This window comes from Acinonyx jubatus, chromosome B2 (genome assembly GCF_027475565.1).
Source record: "Acinonyx jubatus isolate Ajub_Pintada_27869175 chromosome B2, VMU_Ajub_asm_v1.0, whole genome shotgun sequence".
In the NCBI taxonomy this organism is placed as follows: Eukaryota; Metazoa; Chordata; class Mammalia; order Carnivora; family Felidae; genus Acinonyx; species Acinonyx jubatus.
Genome location: NC_069385.1, coordinates 113,965,589 through 113,989,517, shown reverse-complemented (window position 1 = coordinate 113,989,517; position 23,929 = coordinate 113,965,589). Strand labels below are relative to the sequence as shown.

General features: G+C 47.9%; 1 pseudogene; it reads left to right on the top strand.

Moving 5' to 3' along the window:
- Positions 1-19,601: 19,601 nt before the first annotated feature.
- Positions 19,602-20,012, top strand: LOC106972771 (60S ribosomal protein L27-like; annotated as a pseudogene).
- The last annotated feature ends 3,917 nt before the right edge of the window (positions 20,013-23,929 follow it).

Sequence of the window (23,929 nt, the reverse complement as noted above, 5' to 3'; positions counted from 1 at the left end):
AACCAGAATATACAGAGTCACAGAGGGAGGCAGTTCACAGGGAAAAGGGGGTGGTTCACAGAAAAAAAAAGTGTGGCCATAACAAGGTGCACAGAAGAGGGAAGAGGTTGCAAAGTGTGGCCTAGGCAGATTTGAGAGGGCTCTGAATGCCATGCTAAGAGATTGAGTTTATTCTAAAAGAAACAAAGCAATCAGAGAGGGTTTTTTTTTAACTTTTTTTAAAAAGTTTATTTATTTATTTATTTTGAGAGAGAGAGAGAGAGAAAGAGAGAGAGAGCAAGTGAGAATGAGAAGTGGAAGGGGCAGAGAGAGAGGGAGAGAATCCCAAGCAGGCTGACAGCTGACAGCGTGGAGCCTGACGTGGGACTTGAACTCACAAACTGTGAGATCTTGACCTGAACCAAAACAAGAGTCAGATGCTCACCTGACTGAGCCACCCAATCAGAGAGGTTTTTAAGAAATATGTTATTGGGGGAGCGCCTGGGTGGCTCAGTCGGTTAAGCGTCCGACTTCAGCTCAGGTCACGATCTCACGGTCCGTGAGTTCAAGCCCCACCTCGGGCTCTGGACTGATGGCTCAGAGCCTGGAGCCTGCTTCCGATTCTGTGTGTGTGTCTCTCTCTCTCTGCCCCTCCCCCGTTTATGCTCTGTCTCTCTTGGTCTCAAAAATAAATAAATGTTAAAAAAAATTAAAAAAAAAAAAGAAATCTGTTATTCGGACTCTTTGTTACAAAAGCAATAAAGTAATGCATTTTTAATAATAACTCAAATAGGTCAAGCATTAAGTGTAGGATATTTTAAAAACCCTAATATTTGACTACTTTCCATACCCCAAACCTCTTCCCTAAAGTGATCAATATCAAGTTTCCTTCTCCTGGGCAAAGGCAATCCCCTATATGTATACTCTTCTTCCTAAAAGACTTTTAGGTGGGCAGGTGGCCACTGGGAATGAAGACTACATTTCCCAGCCTTCCTTGCAGCTGTGTGTGGCAATGAGAATAGGTTCTGGTGAATGGGATGTAACCAAAATTAATATATGAGACTTTGAGGAAGTGACCTTTTAAGTGAAGAAGGCATGCCACTCTTGGTGCCTTCCTCCTTTCAGTTGGTTAGGATGTTGAAATGATGGCTGAAGCTAAAGCAGCCATATTGGGTGATAAGATGAAGAAATGGAAATGGAGGCCACTCATGGTGGCTAGAAGAAACTTGGAGGACTTCAAGGAATAGAGCTACCACACCAGTCCTAAACCACTTACCTCCAAAACTTTTTTTTTAATTTTTTTTTTAATGTTTATTTATTTTTGAGACAGAGACAGATAGAGCATGGACGGGGTGGGTCAGAGAGAGAGGGAGACACAGAATCTGAAACAGGCTCCAGGCTCTGAGCTGTCAGCACAGAGCCCGACACGGGGCTTGAACCCATGAACTGCGAGATCGTGACCTGAGCTGAAGTCGGATGCTTAGCCGACTGAGCCACCCAGGCACCCCACCTCCAAAACTCTTAAGTGAGAGAGAAGTAAACTTTATCCTGTTTAAAAAACTATTGTTTTGGGGCACCTGGGTGGCTCAGTCAGTTTTGGCACAGGTCATGATCTCATGGTTTATGAGATTGAGCCTCATGTTGGGCTCCATGCTGACAGCACAGAGCCTGCTTGGGATTCTCTCTCTCTCCCTCTCTCTCTGTCCCTCCCCCACTTGTGCTCACTCTCTCTCTCAAAACAAATAAATAAACTTTAAAAAAAACTATTGGGGCTCTCGGCTGGCTTGGTTGGTTGAGCGTCTGACTCTTGACTTTGGCTCAGGTCATGATCTCACAGTTCATGGGTTCAAACCGCATTGGGCTCTGCACTGACAGCATGGAGCTTGCTTAGGGTTCTCTTTTTCTTCTTTCTGCCCCTCCCCTGCTCACACTCTGCCTCTCTTTCGAAAGAAAGAAAGAAAGAAAGAAAGAAAGAAAGAAAGAAAGAAAGAAAGAAAGAGAAAGAAAGAAAGAAAGAAAGAAAGAAAGAAAGAAAGAAAGAAAGAAAAGAAAGAGAAAGAAAGAAAGAAAGAAGAAAGAAAGCTTTAAAAAACCCCAAAAACTAGGGGTTCCTGGTGGCTCAGTTGGTTAAGCATCCAGCTTCTGGTTTCTTCTCAGGTCATGATCTCACGGTTTGTGGGATTGAGCCACGGGTCTGGCTCTGCAGTGACAATGCAGAGCCTGCCTGGGATTCTCTGTCTCCCTGCCTCTCTGCTCCACAGCCATTTATGCTGTCTCTGTTTCTCTCAACATAAATAAATAAACTTAAAAAAAAACTATTGCTATGTGGTCTTTTTTTCTATTTTTCACAACTGAACCTGATCCTTATCTGAACCCTCCAAATGCTTTTACTTACCTAACCCCCAAAATACAAACGTATGCAAGTTTTTAAAGATGAAATTCAAACACACATTTTATTCTGCAACTTGATTTTTTCCTGTGTGAATTTCCAAGTCAACCTTTAGGTCTGTCTCTCTCTCTCTCTCTCTCTCTCTCTCTCTCTCTCTCTCTCTTTTAAGAGAGACAGCATGAGCAGGGGAGGAGCAGAGGGAGAATGGGGGAAGAGAGAGAATCTTAAGCAGGCTCCATGCCCAGTGCAGAGCCCAACAAGGTGCTTGATCCCACAACCCTGGGATCATGACCTGAGTTGAAATCAAGAGTCGGATGTTCAACCTACTGAGCCAGCAGCTGCCCCTCCTCCTTTTTGATAGTTGCATGATATTCCCAAATTGGACCATGATTTAGTCAACCATTCTCCTATTAATGGACATTCATTTTTCTAGTTTTTTTTTTTCTATCACCAGCACTGTGACAGTAGATATCATGCATGAGATTCTTGTGGGCATTGTTTTTTCTGTTGGATAAATTCTGCAACAACAGGCTTGGGTCAAAGGGAATGTTCACCAAGGCCAGACCTGCTCCTGAGTCCTGAGCCCTGAAGGCAGAACAGGAGGCTTTATTTGGGTGACTTCACAATCTAGGAAGGATCTCTTCTTTTCCTCCTCCTCCTCCTCCTCCTCCTCCTCCTCCTCCAGTTTCTCTTTCTCCTCTCCCCCAGAGGTTCTCCTTTGATCAAGATACAAGTAGGTGTACCCCACAGGCAGAGAGAAGACTTGACCACATCCAGGGTATGGCCACTTAAAGACACTGATAGGGACAAGCTCCTGGAAGCAGGTCACTGCTCCAGAGCAAATCTTGAGAGTGAAAGGGCCCTGGTCCTCTGAAGAGGGAGCAAAGAAGCCTTGAGGCGTAGGAAAAGGAGTTCAGAAAGGGATACTCAGGGGTCCACAGACAAAACCCTATGCAAAACCCCAGAAGACCAATGCTCAAGATTCCCATCTTCTTCCATCATAACTTGCTGTGCAATCTCGGGCCTCTGTGTCCTCAGCTATAAGTGGGGATAACATTTACTATCTCTTTTGCCCAGGTTGGGCCTGGGACAGGTCTTCCTAACCCAGGGCTCTGTCTCCCATGCCACCCCCAGTGTACCCCCTTCCACCTTGTTCCCCTACTATCCCCTCTTGCACATGGCCCAGAAGAAGTTGAGTGATGCTCCCTGCCTCAGTTTCCCTCCAATTCAGTCTGAGACGGTTGTCCTTGTTCTCTGGGCAGGTAGCAGGGATACACCTCCGGAAAAATAGCTGTGAGTACGGTGGAAGGAGCCCCCGGTAGAGCTCTGGCGCACTGTGTCAGGGGGCGATTTAGGACGATTGCTTTCTGCCGGGCACATTGTTTCACTGCAGCAAATATTTCCTCAGCGTTGCTACAAGACGTCCATTTGGCAAACCACAGCGGGCCTGCAGGCCCCGCTCTCGGCCAGTAAAGAGGCGGGCAGGCACTGCTGATGACTGGAGTAAATCTGAGCTCACAATTAAAATCTCTTTAGAGATTGCAGCCAAGTGACTGATGGATAGGGCCCCAGCTTCCATCCGTCCCCCTCCAGGCTCCTCCACCAAGACAGATATCGACAGGGCATCATAAATAGCCTCAAATATCCAGAGCCTCGGAGGCTGGCAGGAGGCACGGTGGAGAAATTCAAGGAAAGGGCTGACGTGGGCCCTGTTCTGCAGGGTCCACATTGGGAGGTCTGTGCAAATCATCTTGGATGAGGAGGGAAGGTGTTTCTATATCCCCTTCTATAAATGAGGAAGCTGAGGCCCAGGCCACACGATACCAGAATCTCTGGACTTGAAATATGGATCCGTGCAGAACTACGTGTGGGCTCCTAGGGTCACCACACCCTTTGTGTGTTCACACTTACCACCTGACTAGCATTCCTTTCCCCTCCCCCAACACCTATTGTATCAGATGATGTTGGTGCCCCACTGCACTACCCTGTCCTCATCGCCTCGGTGAACACCAGCCTGACCCCCAACTCCCAGAACCCACATCCTTTGCGTGACGGCTCTCTCTGACCACCAGTGCCCACTTCGTCAGGAGTGTGGAGGAATCAATACTTTCCAGGGAGGCCCACACCAATGACTGGTGGGAGTCGACAGGAGTATGAATACTCCAGCTCCTTCACCGCTCAGTTGAGACAACTCAGAGATGTGCTCTGCACAGTCTCCCAGAGCCTCTGGAAGGAGGGCGCCCCCGTTGCCCACAGTGGTAACCTGCTCCTTGGTGTCCCCTGTATCGACTCCCCTACTAGTGCAGCCTGGGATCCTCCCGAATTAACTACCTCTACTCCTTCTCTGGTCTTCGGGTCTGCTTCTGGGAGAGCCCAAATCAAGACATCGACTCATCTTTGAATTCGTAGCCCAGCTTGCTGCCCACGCAGGAAGTCTTTCCCACTCCCTACCTGTGCCACATCCAATGCTATCACACACTGACACGGCACCTCTAACATTTTCTGGCACGTGCCGGTGCCCAAACAAGTTTCCCCAGCTAGCTAGGAGCCCCTTGTGGGCAGGAACAGGGCTTGGTAAGTCTCTGCGTGGCACCTGAGTCCTGCGCAGTGCTTGGCACACAGACGGGGCTCAATAGCTGTTTAATGAGTAATTAACTGAATGAATGAGCCAGTGGGTGAATTAAGTGTTCTTGTCAGTTAAGGGAATAGGGATGAGGAACGTTTTCTTCCTGTGAAAAAAGAAATAGGCAAGAAAGAGTCCTATGAACCAAGAACAACTTAACTTAGTTCTGTTTTGTTTTAAGCAAGGACTATAAAGCATTTTATCGATCTGCCTTTTAAATTAAGAACAGGAAACGTACAGCCATTCAATAAATAAAACATAATAAAAACACTTCGGTTCCAAAGTATGGCTAATTAAGGGAGACAAACAGAGAGAACAAAGGGGGAACGGAGAAGGGGAAATGAAAGACAGGCCAGAGAGGCCAGGACCGGGTCAGAGACAGCGAGACAGAGGCAGTGAGGCAGAACAAGACTGCCATGGTGGTGAGTCACAGAGACATAGTAAGAAACCTGAAGCCGGACGTCACTCCACAGCTGGGGCTACTCCACAGGCCGGGCTGCCGGAGAGAAGCAGGGGTAGAGGAAAGACCTCTGCGTAAAGCAGAGCCATGAGTATAGGTCTGCTGCAAAAAGATGCCCAGGTCAGATCTCGAAGGACAGTCCTCTTTCATCCGAGCCCTTGAAAGGAGAATCCTTAGGGCCGGTCAACACCAACAGGGATATGAGATTCTTTGTGGTTACAGATGAGGCCAAGCTGGCACTCAAAAAGTGAGTCATGGTGGCTGGACATCTACATTAGTTATTCTAATAACTAAGGCAGATTAAGCACTTTCTGCCTTCCAGGCTACATGGGCTAAGTGCTTTATGTGCATAAGTGTATTTAAACATTATAACAATGTATTGTTCTATATATTGCTCTTCCCACATTGCAATATATAACATTATAAACATCTCTTATGGGAGAGATACTATTATTATCCCCATTTCACAGATAAGAAAACTGAGGCTCAGAGATGTTAAGTAACTTGTCCAACACATCATATGGAGAAGAAGTGGTAAAACAGCCAGAATCTAACCCCATGTCATCTGATTCCAGAACCTGTGCCTGAACACCTCCCTGCTGCCACTTTGGAGGGGGAAGGAGGGCAGCAGTTGGAGAAAGCACGTGAAGAGAGAGATCTCTTACATACTATAGCCTCTGAGACATCCAGCCCTTACCCCCCACCCCCCCACTTCTTTCTCTGCTTTCTTCATGCCCATTTGTCTTTTTTCTAACCTGTAATAAGTGTAAGTTGCCCAGTGGCCATTGAGGGTCTAAAAAGCAAAGTACATGGGGGCACCTGGGTGGCTCAGTCAGTTGAGCGTCCGACTTTGCTCAGGTCATGATCTCACAGTCCGTGAGTTCGAGCCCCGCATCAGGCTCTGTGCTGACAGCTCAGAGCCTGGAGTCTGCTTTGGATTCTGCGTCTCCCTCTCTCTGCTCCTCCCCCGCTCATGCTCTGTCTGTCTGTCTGTCTCTCTCTCTCTCTCCTTCAAAACTAAATAAAAACATTAAAAAGCAAAGTACGATGGGGGAGGGGAGGTTTACATTTTGGCCTAAGGCTGGACACTGCCAGTTTGAGGTTGATGAGGAATGTGGGCTGGGAATCTAGAAAAATGAGGGCAGTGTCTTCTATGGGTGCCATCATTCTGTGTCATTTCGTGTCTGTCCATCTGTGTGACCAGGATACTTATACCTGCCTGGCCCAAAGTCATCGAGAACCCCCCAGAGCCTTGAACTTGCCTGTTATGAGCTTGTGCTCTCCCCCAGCACCACTCACCCCCATACAACTTTTCTCAACCCTTCAGATCCTGCTCTGGGTCCTTTGGGGCCTACAAGCTGGGGTATCCCCTTTTCCTCTCCTTCTCCATCTTCTGTCCAGCCCAGAATTAGTTGGTCTCATGCCTAGGAGATCAGAGTTCAGGGCAGAAGGCCAAGAGCTCAAGATACTGCTGTTCTCTTAGAAAAGAAGTCCAGGGAGGGAAAGACCTCCTATACTCAATGACCCCCATGGACCTCATGTATTCCAATCTAAAAAGAATACTTCTGAGTTGTGGAGGGAATAAAAGAAGTCATGAAGTTTGAAAAGATTTTGTGGTTAAGTGTCTTAATCCCCAACCTCAAACTAACATCAGCCAAAAGTGCAAAACCCCTTACCAGTGCCTGCTTTGGCCCACCCCGCACCAAGTGAACTCCGACCTCAGCCTTCACCCAACCTTGGTTCCACTGCTCATTCCTGGTCCAGACCAAGCCAAGCCTCTGTAACCCCCGGGAACCTCACTGACTTCCCCAGTGAATTTTAATTACGTGACAAAAGTAATACCAATATTTATAAGGAAACAAACACAGATACCATAAATAAATACATTACTGACTCATTGAATTAATTAGTGTTTAATTACTTGAAATTACCATCAGTTACTACCAATTACTTGAACAACAAATGCATTCTTTCTTCATTACAGATGGCAATTCCCAGGGTGAAATCCAGGGATCTCAGGCCCCATTGGATCTCACCTAGCCCTTCCCACGCTGCTCCCCTCTTTTACTCACTCATTCACTTCTTCATCACATTTGTATTAACCTTTTATGATTTACTGGGCTCTGTTCTAGGTATTGGGGATACATTAGTGGATGAAAGCAGACAAAATCTCTGTCCTCGTGGAGTTTACAATCCAGTGGGTAAACATAAACAAAAATTATATGGTGTTTTAGAAGGTGATAAGTGGGATACAGAAGAATAAGCAGGAAGAAGGACAGAGTTCTGGGAGTGATATGTAAGTAGTGTAGTCATGAGTGATGATCTAACCATCATCCCTTTGCATCTCCAGACCCACTCTCCACCCTTCTCTACCCTTCACCTAGTTCTGTGCCCCTAGAGGCTGACCCACATGGACTGCATCACCCAGACCCCCTGCTGTCTGGTGTCTGTTAAGTGTGGCCAATCGGAAGCCCCACAGGAGATCAGAGGGAAGGCGGAAAACGTGGGCTGGCTGCCTCCCTCCAACCTAACTGCCATACCAACCGCAGTATCCCATCATCTCGCCTTGGGATGGTCATAGCTCTTCACTGTGAATAGCCTAGGGCTCCTACACTATCCGTGTGGTTTCCCACCCCCCTGCCCACGTCTCTGTAAAGCTTCTTCAGAGGATCTGAATTTGAGCGTGCCATCTGTTTTCTGCAGGGACCTGACAGATAGAGATGGCTTCATTGACAAGGTGACATTTGAGCAGAGGTCTGAAGGAGATGAAGGAACAAGCCATGTGCATATCTGGAAGGAAGTTTCCTGGGCACAGGAAACATTTGCAAATGCAAATGCCAGAGACGGGACTGTGCTTGGCATCTTTGTGGCTGGAGCAGAGCAAGTGAGGGAAGAATAATAGACACAGAGTCAGAGGAAGGCAGGAGGCCAGGTCAGGTCAGATAGGCACTTAAGACTTTGGCTTTTACTCTGAGTGAAACGGGGACCCACTGCAGCATTCTGAATGGGGAAATGACTTGGTCAACTACATGTTTAGAAGGGCTGCTTTGGTGGCTGTGTTGAGAATAGACTACAGCTGAAGGGGATACCACTTAGGGGACTATTACAGTTAGCCAGGCAAGAGACCATGGTGCCTTGGACCAGGGTTGGGAGTGGGGGAGGCGGTGAGAAACCGCCACATTCTAGACATATTTTGAGTAGAGCCAACAAGATTTGCTAATGAATTGGACTGAGTTTCTGGCCCAGGCAACTGGTCCGGGCATCCCTTACAAGGATGGAGAAAACATTGGGAGAAGCAGGTTTTGGGGGGCAGATCCAGAAATCAAGTTGGGACATGTTAAGGAAGGGTGCAGCCGAGATTGTGGGAGCATGGTGTCCCAGGTGCTGGGAAGCAGCTTGCCACCCCCACCCCAAACATAGGCAGCTCCTCTCTCAGTCCCCTAGCTGGCCAAAGACATCCTCCTGTGCCCTTTCTGTTGCCTCCTCCCCCTTCCCTGTTACAGGCTCTCCTTTCCTTCTTACTGAAATTCCAAAGGTATCTGGACTTCCCTTTCTCCCTGGCCCAGCCCCTCCTGCTGTCCATTCAACAGCAGAGTGCCCAGGGACGGTCACATTCTGGAGCACAGACAGAGAAGGAATGAGGAAGCCCAGGAGAAGATTCCTGCCTGGTGCAGCGGAGGAGGAGGGAGGTTGTTTTCCTCTTCCCGCACCTTAGGAAGCTTGTGCCAAAAAATAAATGTGGATTGAGAGTAACCCCAATCTCGGTTGGGTCAGAGCAATCAAAATGTAATTGGGTTTGTGAATAACTAATGTTTACACTGATGTTGTCCTAATAGGACGATGAGACCTGGAGATGTGACTGCTGCCTCTGCTTAGGGAGAAACTTGGGTTTTCACAGAAACTGGGTCAGGCAGCAGGATGGAGAGAGGGAAGCCACTGTCCTGGGCTAGGTGTCCAGGATGGGAGGTCCAGGAGATGCTCTGGACAGACATAAGGAGCCTGCCATTTTGGGAATTGGCCATTTCTTTCTTTCCTTCCTTCCTTCCTTCCTTCCTTCCTTCCTTCCTAGTTTATTTATTATTGGGGGGGGGGTGGGCAGAGAGAGGGAGAGAGAATCCCAAGCAGGCTCCATGGTGCCAGTGCAGAGCCCAACACAGGTCTCAATCTCATGAACCACAAGATCATGACCTGAGCTGAGATCAAGAGTTGGATGCCCAACCGACTGAGCCACCCAGGTGCCCCGGGAAGTGGCAGTTTCTAAGAAAACAGTTTCATCCTGTAATAATGATAATTATGATAGTTATTTAATGTGCCATGTATTGATCACCTACAGTGGTCCAGACACTTTGTTATCCTTACGGTATCCCTACAATTATTCCCTACAGTGAGGTGAATTTTACTATCCTCTCTTTACAGATAAGGCTATTGAGGCACAGGAAAGCATCTTACTGGCTCTGGGCCTCTCATCTGTTGACCTTGAACAGACGAGTTCAAGGTCAAGTCTGTCTAGAGCTAAGCTTTTTTCATGACCCCATTCTATCTACAGATAACCAGGAAAGCCAGACAAGAAGGACTACTTCTTCCAGGAGCCATGAAGGTCAGGAGCAGAGGTAGAAACAGCCATAAAACTCTTATTACCTTGTTTCTCTGAGCCAAGCTAGGGTGGGTAATGAAGCCAGGCTGATAATTATCTTCCTGTTGGTGATAATGGCAGTGATCCTGGTGATAGTGACATCATCTCCATCTGTGGCAGCTCAAGGTGGTGTCACCGGAGATGATGTTAGTCTTACTGGTGGTGGCAGTGCCTGGGGTGGTGGGAGGGACGATACCATGAGTGGGGGTTGGGGTGCATAGTGGTCTGGTTAGTGCCAGCTTAGCTGTGGCAGCTAATGATGTTCATCACTGTGGTCCTGGAGACGCTGCTGGAGACCTTCTGAGAAGCTGAACTCAGGTTGGCTTTGGTGTCCCACCCCCCACCAGGAGAGCCCCTCAAGCCCCTCCCCCCCCTCAGTGAAGGGGACAGGGCTCAGGGCCTCCTGTAGAACTGGCTTTATTGCATTCCCTGTTCTGGACAGTGTAAGCAATGTCCCTGCCTCTCCAGAGGGACAAATGTGATAAATAACCAGGGAGGACAAGTGGGAGGAGGCAGCCCAGCCACCAGAAGTCATAAGTCTCTGTCCAGTCGTGTGGCAGGCTCATTACAGAAAGCTCTGACGCTCTCCCTGCTGCCTGGCCTGGGGCTCAGGAGAGCACCCACTGCAGACTCCCAGTCCCGATGGCTCTGCAGCACGTGCACCTGAACTTCACAGAGCCTCACTCTCCTCTCCCTGCACACCAGGCCTGGCAGGCCCAACCTGCCCCGTGGCTGCATCCAGAGGCTCAGGCCTGTCTTCCCCCAACCCCAAAAATCCAGGGAAGCATTTGACGAGGGTTTTCCAAATATCTTTGGAAATAGGACAGACAAATATGAGCTGGATGGCAGTACAGCTAGATGCACTAGATTAACAACATACCCACAGAAGCCTGGGTTCAAATCCCAGCACTGGCACTTACAGGGCACATGACTTTGGCAATTCTCTTACCCTCTCCTCACCTATAAAATGGAAATGATAACGCACACCTTGCTTCTTTAGGATGACTATGTGAGAGGACATACGTAAACTCCTGATTATAACAGGAGTGCTTTCTATGAGCCTGGTACCGGTCTTTACATAAATTATCTCATTTAGTTCACACGTTGATGCTGTGTGGTTAGGTACTAGCCTATCCCTCTTTTATCGATAAGGAAACTGGAGCATAAAGATGCTAATTAACTTGCTTAATGACACATTGCTAAGTGAGTGATGGAACTGGCATTTGAACTTGAGTAATTTGACATCAGAGCCTCTTTACCACCAGACTGCCAGATTAGTATACAGCAGGCACTCAACAATGCATATTTATTGAGCAGCTGCTATATTAAGGCAGACTCATGGAGTCCTCCCAACTCCAAGACATACATGATGTTTGCATGGAATATTACATTTGATAAACTGCTTTCTCACTTAACAGAAAACCCTGTGAAATAGGTATTGTCTGTACTTCCTTGAGGAGAGAATAGATCCCCCAAAAGACTAAGTGGCTTAGCTGAGATAACACCTTCAGAAGTGGTGGGGCCAGTGCCCATGTTTAGGGTTTCTGACAAGGACCCTCCAAGTCCCCCACCAAGGCTTTGGGGCTGCCCCTTCTGCCCTCTTCCCTTCCACATGTGGCTTCCAGACTCTCATCTTCCACACAACCTCGCCTCACCACTTTCCAAGAGCAACATAGCAACCTGATTACGGAACACTGACAACTGGAGCTACCAGCCCCTCGGTGGTGTGGCTGTGACGTCACCCCACTCAGTGGTGCAGCTGTGACGTCACCCCCTCGGTGGTGTGGCTCTGACATCACCTAAAGGGATAGTCGTTCCCTTCCGGTTGTCTCTGAGCATCAGATACACTCATCTGCAAAAGAATAATTGGCTGGAGTTAAGAGCAGAGTCGGTGCACATCCAGAATATAAAAAAGAAACTACAAGGATGCCTGGGTGACTCAGTCAGTTGAGCAGCTGGCCTTTGGTTTCGGCTCAGGTCAAGATCCCAGGGTCATGGAATTAAGCCCGCTGAGTGTGGAGCCTGCTTGAGATTCTCTCCCTCTCTCCCTCTGCCCCTCTCCCCAGCTTGTTCGCACTCTCTCTCAAAATTAAAAAATTAAAAAGAAACTACTACAAATCAATAAGAAAAAGGCAGACAGCCCAATAGAAAAATGAGCAAAATATTTATACAGACATTTCACAAAGGAGGCCATACAAATGGCCAATAAGCACAAGAAAAGGTGTTCCACATCATTAGGCATCAGGGAAATGCAAATTCAATGAGATACCACCACATCCCACCCACAGACGGGATAAAATTGAAAAGATCGACAAACCAAATGTTGGTGAGAATGTTCATATGTTTCTGGTGGGAGTATGAAATCATACAATGACTCTCCCAAACTGTTTGGCAAAAATCTATAAAATGTATACATCATGACCCAGAGATTCCGCTCCTAGGGATAGACTCAAACTACAAGTACATCTGTGCACTAGACGATAAATAGCAGAATGTTCATAGCAGCGCTACTCATAACTGCCTCAACTGGAGGCAACTCCAATCATCAGCAGTAGAAAGGATAAATAAATCATGCTGTATTTGTGTAATGGAATATTACGTATCCATGAGAATGAGCACACACAACTATATACAATATGGGTGAGCCTCACAGATAGTGTGGGGCAAAAGAAACCAGATACAAAAGTATACATCCTCTATGATTCATTTACACGAAATTCAAAACTGGGAGGAGCTAATCTATGGTGTGAGAAGTCACAAGGGGGTTACTCTTGGCAGGTAGCAGTGACCAGAAGGAGAACTTAGGGGGCTTGGGGGTGGGGGGGCAGTGTTGTTCCATTTCTTTAACCGAGAGCTGTACATTTATGATTTAGCATTGTTTCTGAATGCATGCTTCAGTAAAAAGTTTTTTGTTGTTGTTGTTTTTCTTTCTTTCTTTTTTCTTTTTTACAGTGTGGTGTCTGTGGCTGGAGAACAGAATTCACTCTTCTTTTTTTGACAGGGTTGCCAGACTGACGGCAAGAAAACTGTGTCAGACATAGTGCGTCTGGACTTCACTGAGGAATGTGACAAGGCATCTTATGTCCTTGTGAACAAGATGGACAAATGTGGCTGGGTGACCGTGTAATTAAGTGGATTGAACCACTGTCCCCAAAGGGTGCTGATTAAGGAATAAATGTCCACCTGGAGGGAAACTCCTAATGCCTCTGGGCTCTGTCCTTGTCCTGGGAAGTCAAACACTGTTATCCCAGACTGCAATGAAGACATAACAGACAGGCTTATCACATTCACAGACGACACGAAGCCGGGAGGGAGAGAGGGGACAGGGCATGACAGAAGCAAGATCCAAAATGATTTTGGCAGAATGGCCAAGTGAAGCAAATCTAATAAGATGAAATTGAGTCAAAAAAAAAAAAAAAAAAGATGAAATTGAGTCAAGGATCTGCGGAAGGCCCTGTGACTGGGGCTAAAAGCTAACTTTTTAAGTTGAGGGTGTAAACACCCCTAGAACAGGGGCCCTCCACTGGATCCCGAGGCCCACCCCAGAGCCCGGCACAGACAAAGCACTCAGAAATAGTTGCTAAATTAATCCTCCACTGGAGGATGGAACCGTGCCTGGCCCCCAGGCCTTGTAGGGGAAACAGTGTACGTGCAGACCTAGGTGTCCTACCCTGGCAGGTGATATGAACAGCCTGTCAGTCAGTTTGGGATCCTTTTAAAGAGATGTAGACAGGGGCGCCTGGGTGGCTCAGTCGGTTAGGCGGCCGACTTTGGCTCAGGTCATGATCTCGCGGTCCGTGGGTTCGAGCCTCACGTCGGGCTCTGTGCTGACAGTTCAGAGCCTGAAGCCTGTTTCAGATTCTGTGTCTCCCTCTCTCTGACCCTCCCCTGTTCATGCTCTGTCTCTCCCTGTCTCAAAAATAAATAAAACATTTCAAAAAAAAAGAGATGTAGACAAACTGACACCAGCTCAGATAAGAACCTGGGACCTGTCTTTGAGGAACCATAGAAGACACTGGCCGTATTTAACCAGCAAAATAGAAGCCTGGGAAGAGGGGGAAAGAGGGGAGAATGGTCAGGGTCCTCAAAAACCTGCCAGGCTGCCCTGCTCTCTGGGAAATCATAACCCATGGACACAGATGGATTCACCATGGAGCTGATATGGCTGCTGCTTCAGGGCCCCTCACTTAAATAGGCCCCTTCCAAGATTCTCAGAGGGGAGTTGACAAAACGTTCACATGATCATATAGCTTTGTAAAGTCTGCAAACATAGATATTTTAATCCTAACCTGTTAAGATCCCCTTCTCTTTCCACTTTGACTTCCCCTCCTCACATTTTCCTCCATGTTATGTGGTATCCTAGTGGCTGTGGGCATTTATGGGATCCAGCTCAGGGGAAACTAGGTTAAGTTTGGGTTGGGTGCAGTGGACATGTTTATTTGATTCTCAGTCACTTCCACGTCATAGCTGTGCTATTGCTAGCTGTCCTGGTGCAGGGGTGACATTCAGGAGTATTCCTTCCATCCATTCAGCAATGTAACATAACGGGACGGAGTCAGAAGGCCAGAGTCCATACGTGTCCATACTGACACCTATCTAATAGGTGTATCCCTGACATTGGAAGTATGTGGCTAATGGAGAAGAAAACAAGTGTGAATATACGGAGTCAAAAACAAAACAGGAAACAAAATGAAACCCTATAGGGCAGTCCTGTGCAAGATGTCATTCATTCTCTACAGCCCTAAGGTTTGGAATAGAAACCAAAGGGCAGGGGATGGGCTTCATTCAACTAGAGAGTTTCCATCATTATTTAGCATTACTGCTTTGGTCTTGAGTGTGGATGGAGTGAGCGCCTTGAAACCAGAAGGTGTTTAGGCGTGGGCTGGAAACGACCTAGCAAGGATGTTGTAGGAGAGAGTTCAAGAACGAGATGGGAAGGCTTGCCTTCTCTGACCTCAAGCGTCCAAAGTTCTAGCCAGTTCATTAAGGAGGCCAATCGCCAGTTAGCACTTTCAAAGGGCAAGCATTGATCCCACAGTGCCTTTTCAATCCGTGGAACATCTCAAAGCAAAATTTCGAGAGATTAATTTTTTAATCTTCCTTTTGTGATAAGGCAAACGTAATATAAAATTTGCCATCTTAACCTTTTTTAAGTGTGTAGTTTAGTAGTGTTAACTATATTCACATTTATTGTGCAAATGACCTCCAGAACCTCATCTTGCAAAACTGAAACTCAGTGCCCATTAACCATCAACTCCCCCCCTCTCCCTGCCAATCACCATTTGCTCTCGGTTGCTAGGAGTTTGACCACTCCTGATACCTCACATAAGTGAAGTCATATAGTATTTTGGGTTTTTTGTGTCTGTTTAGGGCTTTTATTTTTGCATTATTTAAAATGAGGTACAGAGGCGCCTGGATAGCTTAGTCGGTTAAGCGCCTGACTCTTGATTTCAGCTCAGGTCATGATCTGAGCCCCATAGGTTCAAGCCCCGTGGTGGGCAGTGCCCACCTGACAGTATGGAGCCTGCTTGGGATTTTGTCTCTCTCTCTCTGCCCTTCCCTTCCTCACTCTCTCTCAAAATAAATGAACTTTAAATAAGATAAAATGAGGTGTGGTTTACAAACAAAAAACTGCATAAATCTTAAATGTAAGGCTCAGGGACTTTTTACCTAGGCATACGTGGATGTCCCAAATCAAGATAAGGTCCTTCAGAGCCACAGAAGACCCCCGAGTACTCTATCCCACCATATCCCCCACCCAAGGCAACCCGCATTCTGACTTCCGCCAAAGTTGTTTACAGCAGAATACACGCCAAGCTCGAAACTGAAAAGTCCAAGTTCTCATTCTCTTATTAACAAGTTATTCTGAACCCTGGTTTTCTCAGCTGTAAAACAGGGATGCTACTATCTACAACACAGGGTGCTATAGAAAGGTATCAAATAAAATAGCTTATGACAGTGAGCCCAGAAAAGACTCAGTGCATGCTGGTTGACTATGAACGTTCTTCCCTTATAGTGGTGCCATGGCAGGATGAGGCAGGAAGGGTACTGTTCCTTGGGTGTAATGAGGAGGTGGGGAAATCCTCTGTTATGGAGGACTCTGAAGACAAAGGTCTATGGGGGGGATGGGGGGGATGGGGGGGAGTAGCACCACTGCCAAGAGACTCTGGTCAAACCTGCTGAGCTGCCAGCCACAGATCTGGGCCCACAAACCCACAAACAGACCCACATGTGCCCTGCTGGTCTGGCCACACTGGACTCGATAATGGGTTGGTGACTACACTGTTCACTGTGTACCCTGCAGGTCAGTGTTCTCCAAAGTAAGCAGTCACCAGAATTACTAGGAGGCTGATGAAAACAGAGCTCGCTGGGCCCATCCCCAGCGTTTCCGATTTACGGTCTCTAGAATCAGGCTTGACAATGTTCGTTTCCCATGATGCTGATACTGTTGGTCCGGTGGTAAGAACACTGGTGTGGTAGAACCTGCTGATTCCTTGCCCAGGTCCCCTACACCAAAGCAGGCATATCATCTCTCAACTGCTGAGGACGTTGGCTGCGAAGGGCCCCCAGCTGCCCCTTCGCTGGAGTATCACCCACTGCAAATGAGAAGCACCTTGTCCTCGAGGTCACCCACCCACTATAGTCCACAGCTAGTGACTGACTGATGAGGAGGTAAAAAGGGCTGGCCCTCCTCTCAAAGTGGGGGACAACTTTGTGGTGTGGTTTATGCTCTAAAGCCTCCTGAAGATCAGGCTAGGGTTAGGTGTTAGCAGAGACCACATCCATGCTCAACTCCTGCTATAGACTAAATATTTGTGTTTCCCTCCCCGTTCCCCACCCCCACCCCCCACGCCCCCGCATAATTCTTATGTTGAAGCCCTAATCCCCAATGTGATGGTACTTGGAAGTGGAATTTTGGGGAGGTAATTAGGTTCAGATTAGTTCATGGGGTTGGGACTTTCATTACAGGATTGGTGCCTTTACAAGAAGAGGAAGAGAGACCTTTCTCTCTCTCTTTCTCTCCACGAACATGCACAGAAGAAAGGCCATGTCAATACACAGTGAGAAGGCAGACGTCTGCAAGCCAAGAAGACGGGTCTAATCAGAAACCAAATCTGTCAGCACCTTGATCTTGGACTTCTCAGCCTCCAAAAGTGTGAGAAATAAATGTCTGCTGTTTAAGTCACCCAATCTTGTGGTATTCTGTAATATATTCTGTGCTCTGTTATACCAGCTCAAGCTAAGACAGTTCCCTCCTCCACAAGGAGTTCCTGAAAAGCAAGCACCCCTTAATGAACCATGTATATCTGAATCCCTGGCTCAGGCTGTGCTTTCAGACCCAAGACACAGAGCGGGTATTTAACAGTGTTTGTTGAATGAGTGAACAAACATGAGACACACAGGGCTTGGGAAGATGACCACCACCCCCCTCCCAGCCCCTCTCAGACTGCAGGAACCAAGGTCCATGTGGCCGCCGTTGGTAGGACCCCCCCCCCCCCCCCCTCAGCCTGTAACCCAGCTGGAGTTGCTGCAGTTTCTATCTGCGAGATGCTGCTGACGACTGCCTTGGGCTTCTGGATGGATTAATTAATTACTGCCAGCACCAGCAAGAGAAAGCAGCCAGCCTGACAGCTCAGGGCTGCTGGCAGGGCCTGTAGGGCCCCTCCCAGCCCCTCTTGGCAGGTGAGGTCTTCATTTCCCAGTACTTGGCAGAGTCGGGTCAGGGAATGGGTAGGAATGAATGGGGTGGGGACATAGTCAGGAGACGGAGGACGCAAGGGAAACAAAGGCCTGGAGCATCGCATTTCTTAGGCACCATCCCCCCTCCCATCCAGGGTCTCCTGTGGAGAATTAACCCCATTGTCCAAATAGTGAAACTGAGGCCTAGAGAGGCACACAGATTTGCCTGGGGTCACAGGTTTGGGGGGAGGTTTCCAGGCCCTCTGCCTTCCAGTGTGGCTTTGGCCAGCTTTGGAGTGTGGTTGGTAAAGGAGGTGGCAATGGGGACAGGATTTCTGGTAACTTCTCTTCCTTTTCTCCTCCCTGCTGTAAACCTTCCCTATCAGCAGGGGACTTCCTAGCCTGAGACAGATTAGGAAAAGGAGAGACTCAAGCTGTAGGAAATGTGCTGTGTCTACCCCAGGGAGGGGCCAGGGATAATGAGGCGCTTCGTGCCCAGCTCTGCACCTCTACCCCCTATCCCGTCATCCCCTTCCCTGTGGCCAGGACTGAGCTGAGAGTCATGGGGCTGATAGGAATGACAGCTGCCTCCGTGATTAACCCCTATAACCACACACAGAGGAGAGGTGGATGGGGAGTGGGGGCAGGAAGAAGCGAACTGGGGGGCATCACTCTTTGGCTAAATGGGAGGGCCTGGGCGGACCCTCACAGCCAGCTCTGGGTGTGAGATTTCCAGGGCGGGGCTCCCCACTTCTGGGGTAGTGGGCTCTCCCCTTCTGGGGTTTTCTTTGTTGCCACAGCTCTGCCGTGGTAGCAAGCCTGGCATTGGTGTTTATCGGGCAGCCTCTGTGCTGCCCCCTCCTTGAAGGGGAAATGAGAATGCGCCTGTCTGTGCCTCAGTTTTCCCATCTCTAAAGTGGGAACAGCAAGCATTCCTACCTCAGCGACGGATGGGAAGACCTAATGTGCTGACACACGCAGAGCAGTTAGGACAGTGCTCGGCATGCAGGAAGTACTGTAAGCATAGCTGTTGCCAAATTTCATCATATCTAAGCTGTCATGGTTTGGATGCACCATGACTTCATGTACCTCTAAGAAAAATAAAACACTGCTGAAAATAACCAAAATTCACTGCTTGAAAGACATATCCTGATTTCAGAAATGCTAAAATTGTGGGGGAAAATGTGTTTCTTAGAAAGATGAAGTACAGCATTATTCTCCTTCATATTGCTTCCTAACTGAAGCACTTAGCCCCCCACCAGCTGCACGGCAGGTGCTAAATAAACATTTGTTGAGTGAATGAGTGACAGGCCAGCAGCACCAAGTACGAGGGAGGTGAGGGGCGCCCAGAAACTCTTGGAAAGCCCCACTCCCCATCTTCTTCCCCACTGGCTCCCCACCCCCCCACTGTGGAGACTGCCTGGCCCAAGGTCTTTTCAGTCTCTGCCTGTCCCACTTTGTCCAACTCCAATGACCAAACCCCTCAGCCTGGCATGGCTCCCAACAGGTTCATTGGGTAGACTGGCTGATGGTCCCTCACCCAACACCCACCCAGCCATGGGTACCATATGTGCTCTAGTGCCCTGGACCAAATAAAGCACACCTTCTCTGTGGGACCCTCAAGAGTGACCATTCACAGGAAGGTGCAATTATATGGACTTCCTAGCTCCTGAGAAATGCTCAGACTACAGAGAAATGCTGGAAAGGGGGGCGGGAAGGGGGGAATGAACGAAGGGGAACAGTGTGCATGTAGCTCTCTCCCCATTTTCTCTTTTAAAAAAGTTTTAAGAGTGGGCTTTCTTCCTTTCTGCCGTAGGGTCGAGTAGCTGGTGTCGAGATGGGCAAATTTCTGAAACCTGGGAAGGTGGTGCTGGTCCTGGCCGGACGCTACTCGGGACGCTAGGCGGCCATCGGGAAGAACATCGATGATGGCACCTCAGACTGTCCCTACAGCCATGCTCTGGTGGCTGGAATTGACCTCTATCCCCGCAAAGTGACAGCTGCCATGGGCAAGAAGAAAATCGCCAAGAGGTCAAAGATCAAGTCTTTTGTGAAAGTTTATAACTACAATCACTTCATGTCCACAAGGTACTCTGGGGATATCCCCTTGGACAAAACTGTTGTCAACAAGGATGTCTTCAGAGACCCTGCTCTTAAATGCAAGGTCTGATGAGAGGCCAAGGTCAACTTCGAGGAGAGGTACAAGACGAGCAAGAACAAATGTTTCTTCCAGAAGCTGCGGTTTTAAATCTGTTTTGTGTCAGTCATTAAAAATACCAAAAAAAAAAAAACCCAACAACAACAACAACAAAAAAACAAAAAAAGTTTTTTTTTAAGATGTTTATTTATTTTTGAGAGAGAGACGGAGCACGCACCAGGGAGGGGCAGAGAGAGGGGGAGACACAGACTCCAAAGCAGGTTCCAGGCTCTGAGCTGGCAGCACAGAACCCAAAGTGGGGCTCGAACTCACGGACCGCGAGATCATGACCTGAGCCCAAGTCGGACGCTCAACCGACTGAGCCACCCAGGTGCCCCTCTCTCCCCCTTTTCTCCTCTGCAACTCTCTAAAAGGAGATTCAAATCCCAGCTGGCATTAGCAGCATGACCTTGGCCACGCTACTTCTCAGAGGCTCATTTTTTTCCTATCTGTGAAATGGGGGTAACATTAGTTCCTTCCTTCACTTGGTGAGAGGGCTAAATAAAACAACACATAGAGTGTCAGTGTCTGGCTGGCTCCTTCCTTTCCTCTGCCCTTCCCCCTACCCCTCCACTCTCTCACCTGCTCCTTTCTCTCTCCTCCTACCCCTTTCTAGCCCTGCCCTAAGACCTACTCAATGCCAAGACTGATTAGTTTTCCTTCAACCCCTGAGACGCACTTTAAACCCTGCAGGGAGGGAGGTGGGGCTCAGGACTGTGGAAGCCTGAGGCTGGGGGCAGCTGTAGCGGGGAGGGGCGGTCCTCACACTGGGAATTTGCACTCTGGTTATTCCCACAAAGATTTAATTTGTGTCTTAATGGGCCACAGCCTCCTCCGTAAAAGCCCTAAAGTGCCTTTTCTTTTTAAAAAAAATGAAAGTTGCTGATTGTGTCTGGTGCTTCCTGGGGCATGGCGAGGGAGAGGCAGGAGACAGGGGAGAGGGGAAAAGAGGAAGAGGAGGTGGCAGGGCTTAGGGCTGTCAGATTCTGCTTTTCCCCTTTTCCCTCTTGGCTCCAGGCTCCCCTTGTCCAGAGCCGGTATCATGGCCCTGGTGGGTGGTGACGGTGGCTGCCCCTGGCTGATCTGGAGAGAGCAGTTAATGGCCTGAAATACTGAACGCTGTTTCCCCGGATTCCGTTCTCCTGGAAGGACAGAGATTGTTGAGGTACAGCCATTCAACTCAATCCAAACAACAACCCCCACTGATCAGAACTCCTACACTGTGTGAAGGTATGGCTGGGACCCTGGGGGCTTTAGGGGAGGAGGAGAGGGATGGGAGAAAGAGGAGATGTTAAACACTTCACCACTGCTTGGTCGGCCCTTATTGGAGAACTAGTTCCCTCTCCCTCTCCCCTCCCCACCCCCCAACAACACCTGCTCAGTATCTCCCTCCAAAACTCACCACAGAGCCCTGAGCTCAGACCTTGGCCTCAACCACCATCGCATCTCCAATCCTCCCAGAATCGCTCTTACTGCTTTTTGTGTCTTCCTAGCCGACACCCTCCAGCATTGACTTGGGGACTGCTGAGGAACCCAGGGTATGGTGTTTGGGTCTCCCAGCTGAGAAGCACCAGTTTGTAGGATTCCCAAACCATTGACTCTTAAAATCAAGATCTCTCCTTCCAACAAACAACATTCCGGGCTAAGGTGGCCTAGGTGGTTAATTCCAATGGGGAAAGCAGATGTATCTGAGTAATCAATTCAATGCCAATCAAGATAACTTATTACAGATAGATGTGAAAAATAGCAAAGTTCTGTTTTCCTTCTCTTGAGGCTTTTTATGTCTTATCTCACCATGCCAACCTCACTCCACTGGGCATAGATGATTGTGCCTATTAGCCAAATGGGGAAACTGAGGCAGGGGGCTAGAAAAACAGGAACCAGTACCAGGAATTAGATATTCAACCAAGCCAAGGTGAGCCATCCTTAATTTCCTCCTCTCCTACCCCGATCTTCTACCTATAATTTTTTCTATGTCTCCAGCTCAGTTTTAGGATCTTTAAAGTGGGGAGAATTAGAAGTTGTCTTGCCAAATACCCATCCCCCTCCTTCACTGTGGTTCTCTGGAGGCACTTGAACCAGTGATAACAAATGTAGATGCCTACAGGGGCAAGCCAGGTGGGAAACACAAATGTGCAAATCAGACCAGATATAGAACTGCAGGGAGTGGAGAGGTCTGTGGCAAAGTAGAGAATGTGTGGCCTTCCTTATAGCAGTCAAACCCCAATAATTAAAATGAAGAATATGAATCTTCTGGTTAAACAATGTAAATGAATATGCACATTTATCTTTTTAAAGGCAAAAAACAAAATCACAAAAAGAGAATAAAGAGGGGTGCCTGGGTGGTTCAGCTGATTGGCCATTTGACTTCGGCTCAGGCCATGACCTCACAATTCGTGAGTTTGAGCCCCGTATAAGGGCTCTCTGCTGTCAGGGTGGAGCCCACTTCTGATCCTCTGTCTCCCTCTCTCTCTGTCCCTCCCCCGCTCAGGCACACTCTCCCTCTCTTTCAAACATAAATAAACATTAAAAAAAATAAAAATAAAAAGTCTCTAGTGGGGGGCTCCTGGGTGGCTCAGTCGGTGAAGCGTCTGACTCTTAATGTCGGCTCAGGTCAAGATTTCATGGTTGTGGGATGGAGCCTGGATTTGAGCTCCATGCTGAGTGTGGAGCCTCCTTGGGAATCTCTCTCTCTCTCTCTCTCTCTCTCTCAATAAAAGTCTTTAGTAAGAGCAGTTAGACCCTCTGGCCTCCTCTCAGACCTCAGTCAGTTACCCTGTCCCCACCCCAGCAGAAGCCTGGATGTTTATTCCCAGGAGGGGTTGAACCAAAGGACCTCCAGTCTCACGAATAACAGGCCAGCTGGAAGTAAGGTGCTATGCAAGTTTCCTAGGGCTGTCATAACACACAATCAAAAATTATTTTCATGGCTGAAAATAATAGAAATGTATTCTTTCACAGATCTAGAGGTCTGAATTATGTCAAGGTGTCAGCAGAGCTGTGCTCCCTGCAAAAGCTCAAGGGAAGAATCCTTCCTTGCCCCTTCTAACTTCCAGTGGCTCTGGGGGTTCCTTAGCTTGTGACCACATAACTCCAAACTCCACTTCTATCCTCACATGGAAGTCTCCTCTTCTCTGTGTGTCTGTTCTCTGTATGTCACTTATAGGACACCTGTCATTGGATGGAGAGCCCACCTTGACACTCCAGGATGACCTCATCTCAAGATCCTTAGCTTAATTACATCTACAGAGATCCTCTTTCCAAATATGTTCTCATTGGCAGGTTCGAGGAATTACAAGTTGGGCACCTTTTAGGGAGCCAAACAACTCACTGCAGGTATTTTACTGGAAGAGATGATAAGTGACAGTCTGTTCTCCGAACAGCGGGACTCCAGCTCTCTTTCCCTACTCAGTTCTAAGCATGCTGGCAGTCAGGTTTATACTCCCTGGAGGAGATTGGAGAACCTCTCCCTGGAGAAACTGTCTTAAGAGAAAAGTCTATATGTGCTGACATTGGGCATCTGCCAATGAAGCAGCTAAGTCCCCACCTGATCACCTACCCATGAGGCCCACTGGGTGGGAAGGACAGCCTTCCCATAGAGCTGTCAGATGATTTCCTAGTAACCCGCTTTTAAGTATGAACAGATAGCAGGGATCATCACATGTGTGCAGAGTCTTCAGTTTGAAAGATGAAGACCAAACAGAAAAGCAGAAAAGAAAGGAAATCTGACAAAATGGAAACCACGCAGGAAGCTGATGAGAACTTACAAAATAAAAAGCAATATAAAACTTATTTCCAGAGAGATGAGAATATGTTGTATCCATGTAATAAGAACAAAATACTATAAAAGGAATCATTCTGAAAAAAAATGTTCTTAAAAATGAAAAATAATTTAAAAGGATAGCTACTTGGGGCACTTGTATCCATGTAATAAGAACAAAACACTATAAAAGGAATCATTCTGAAAA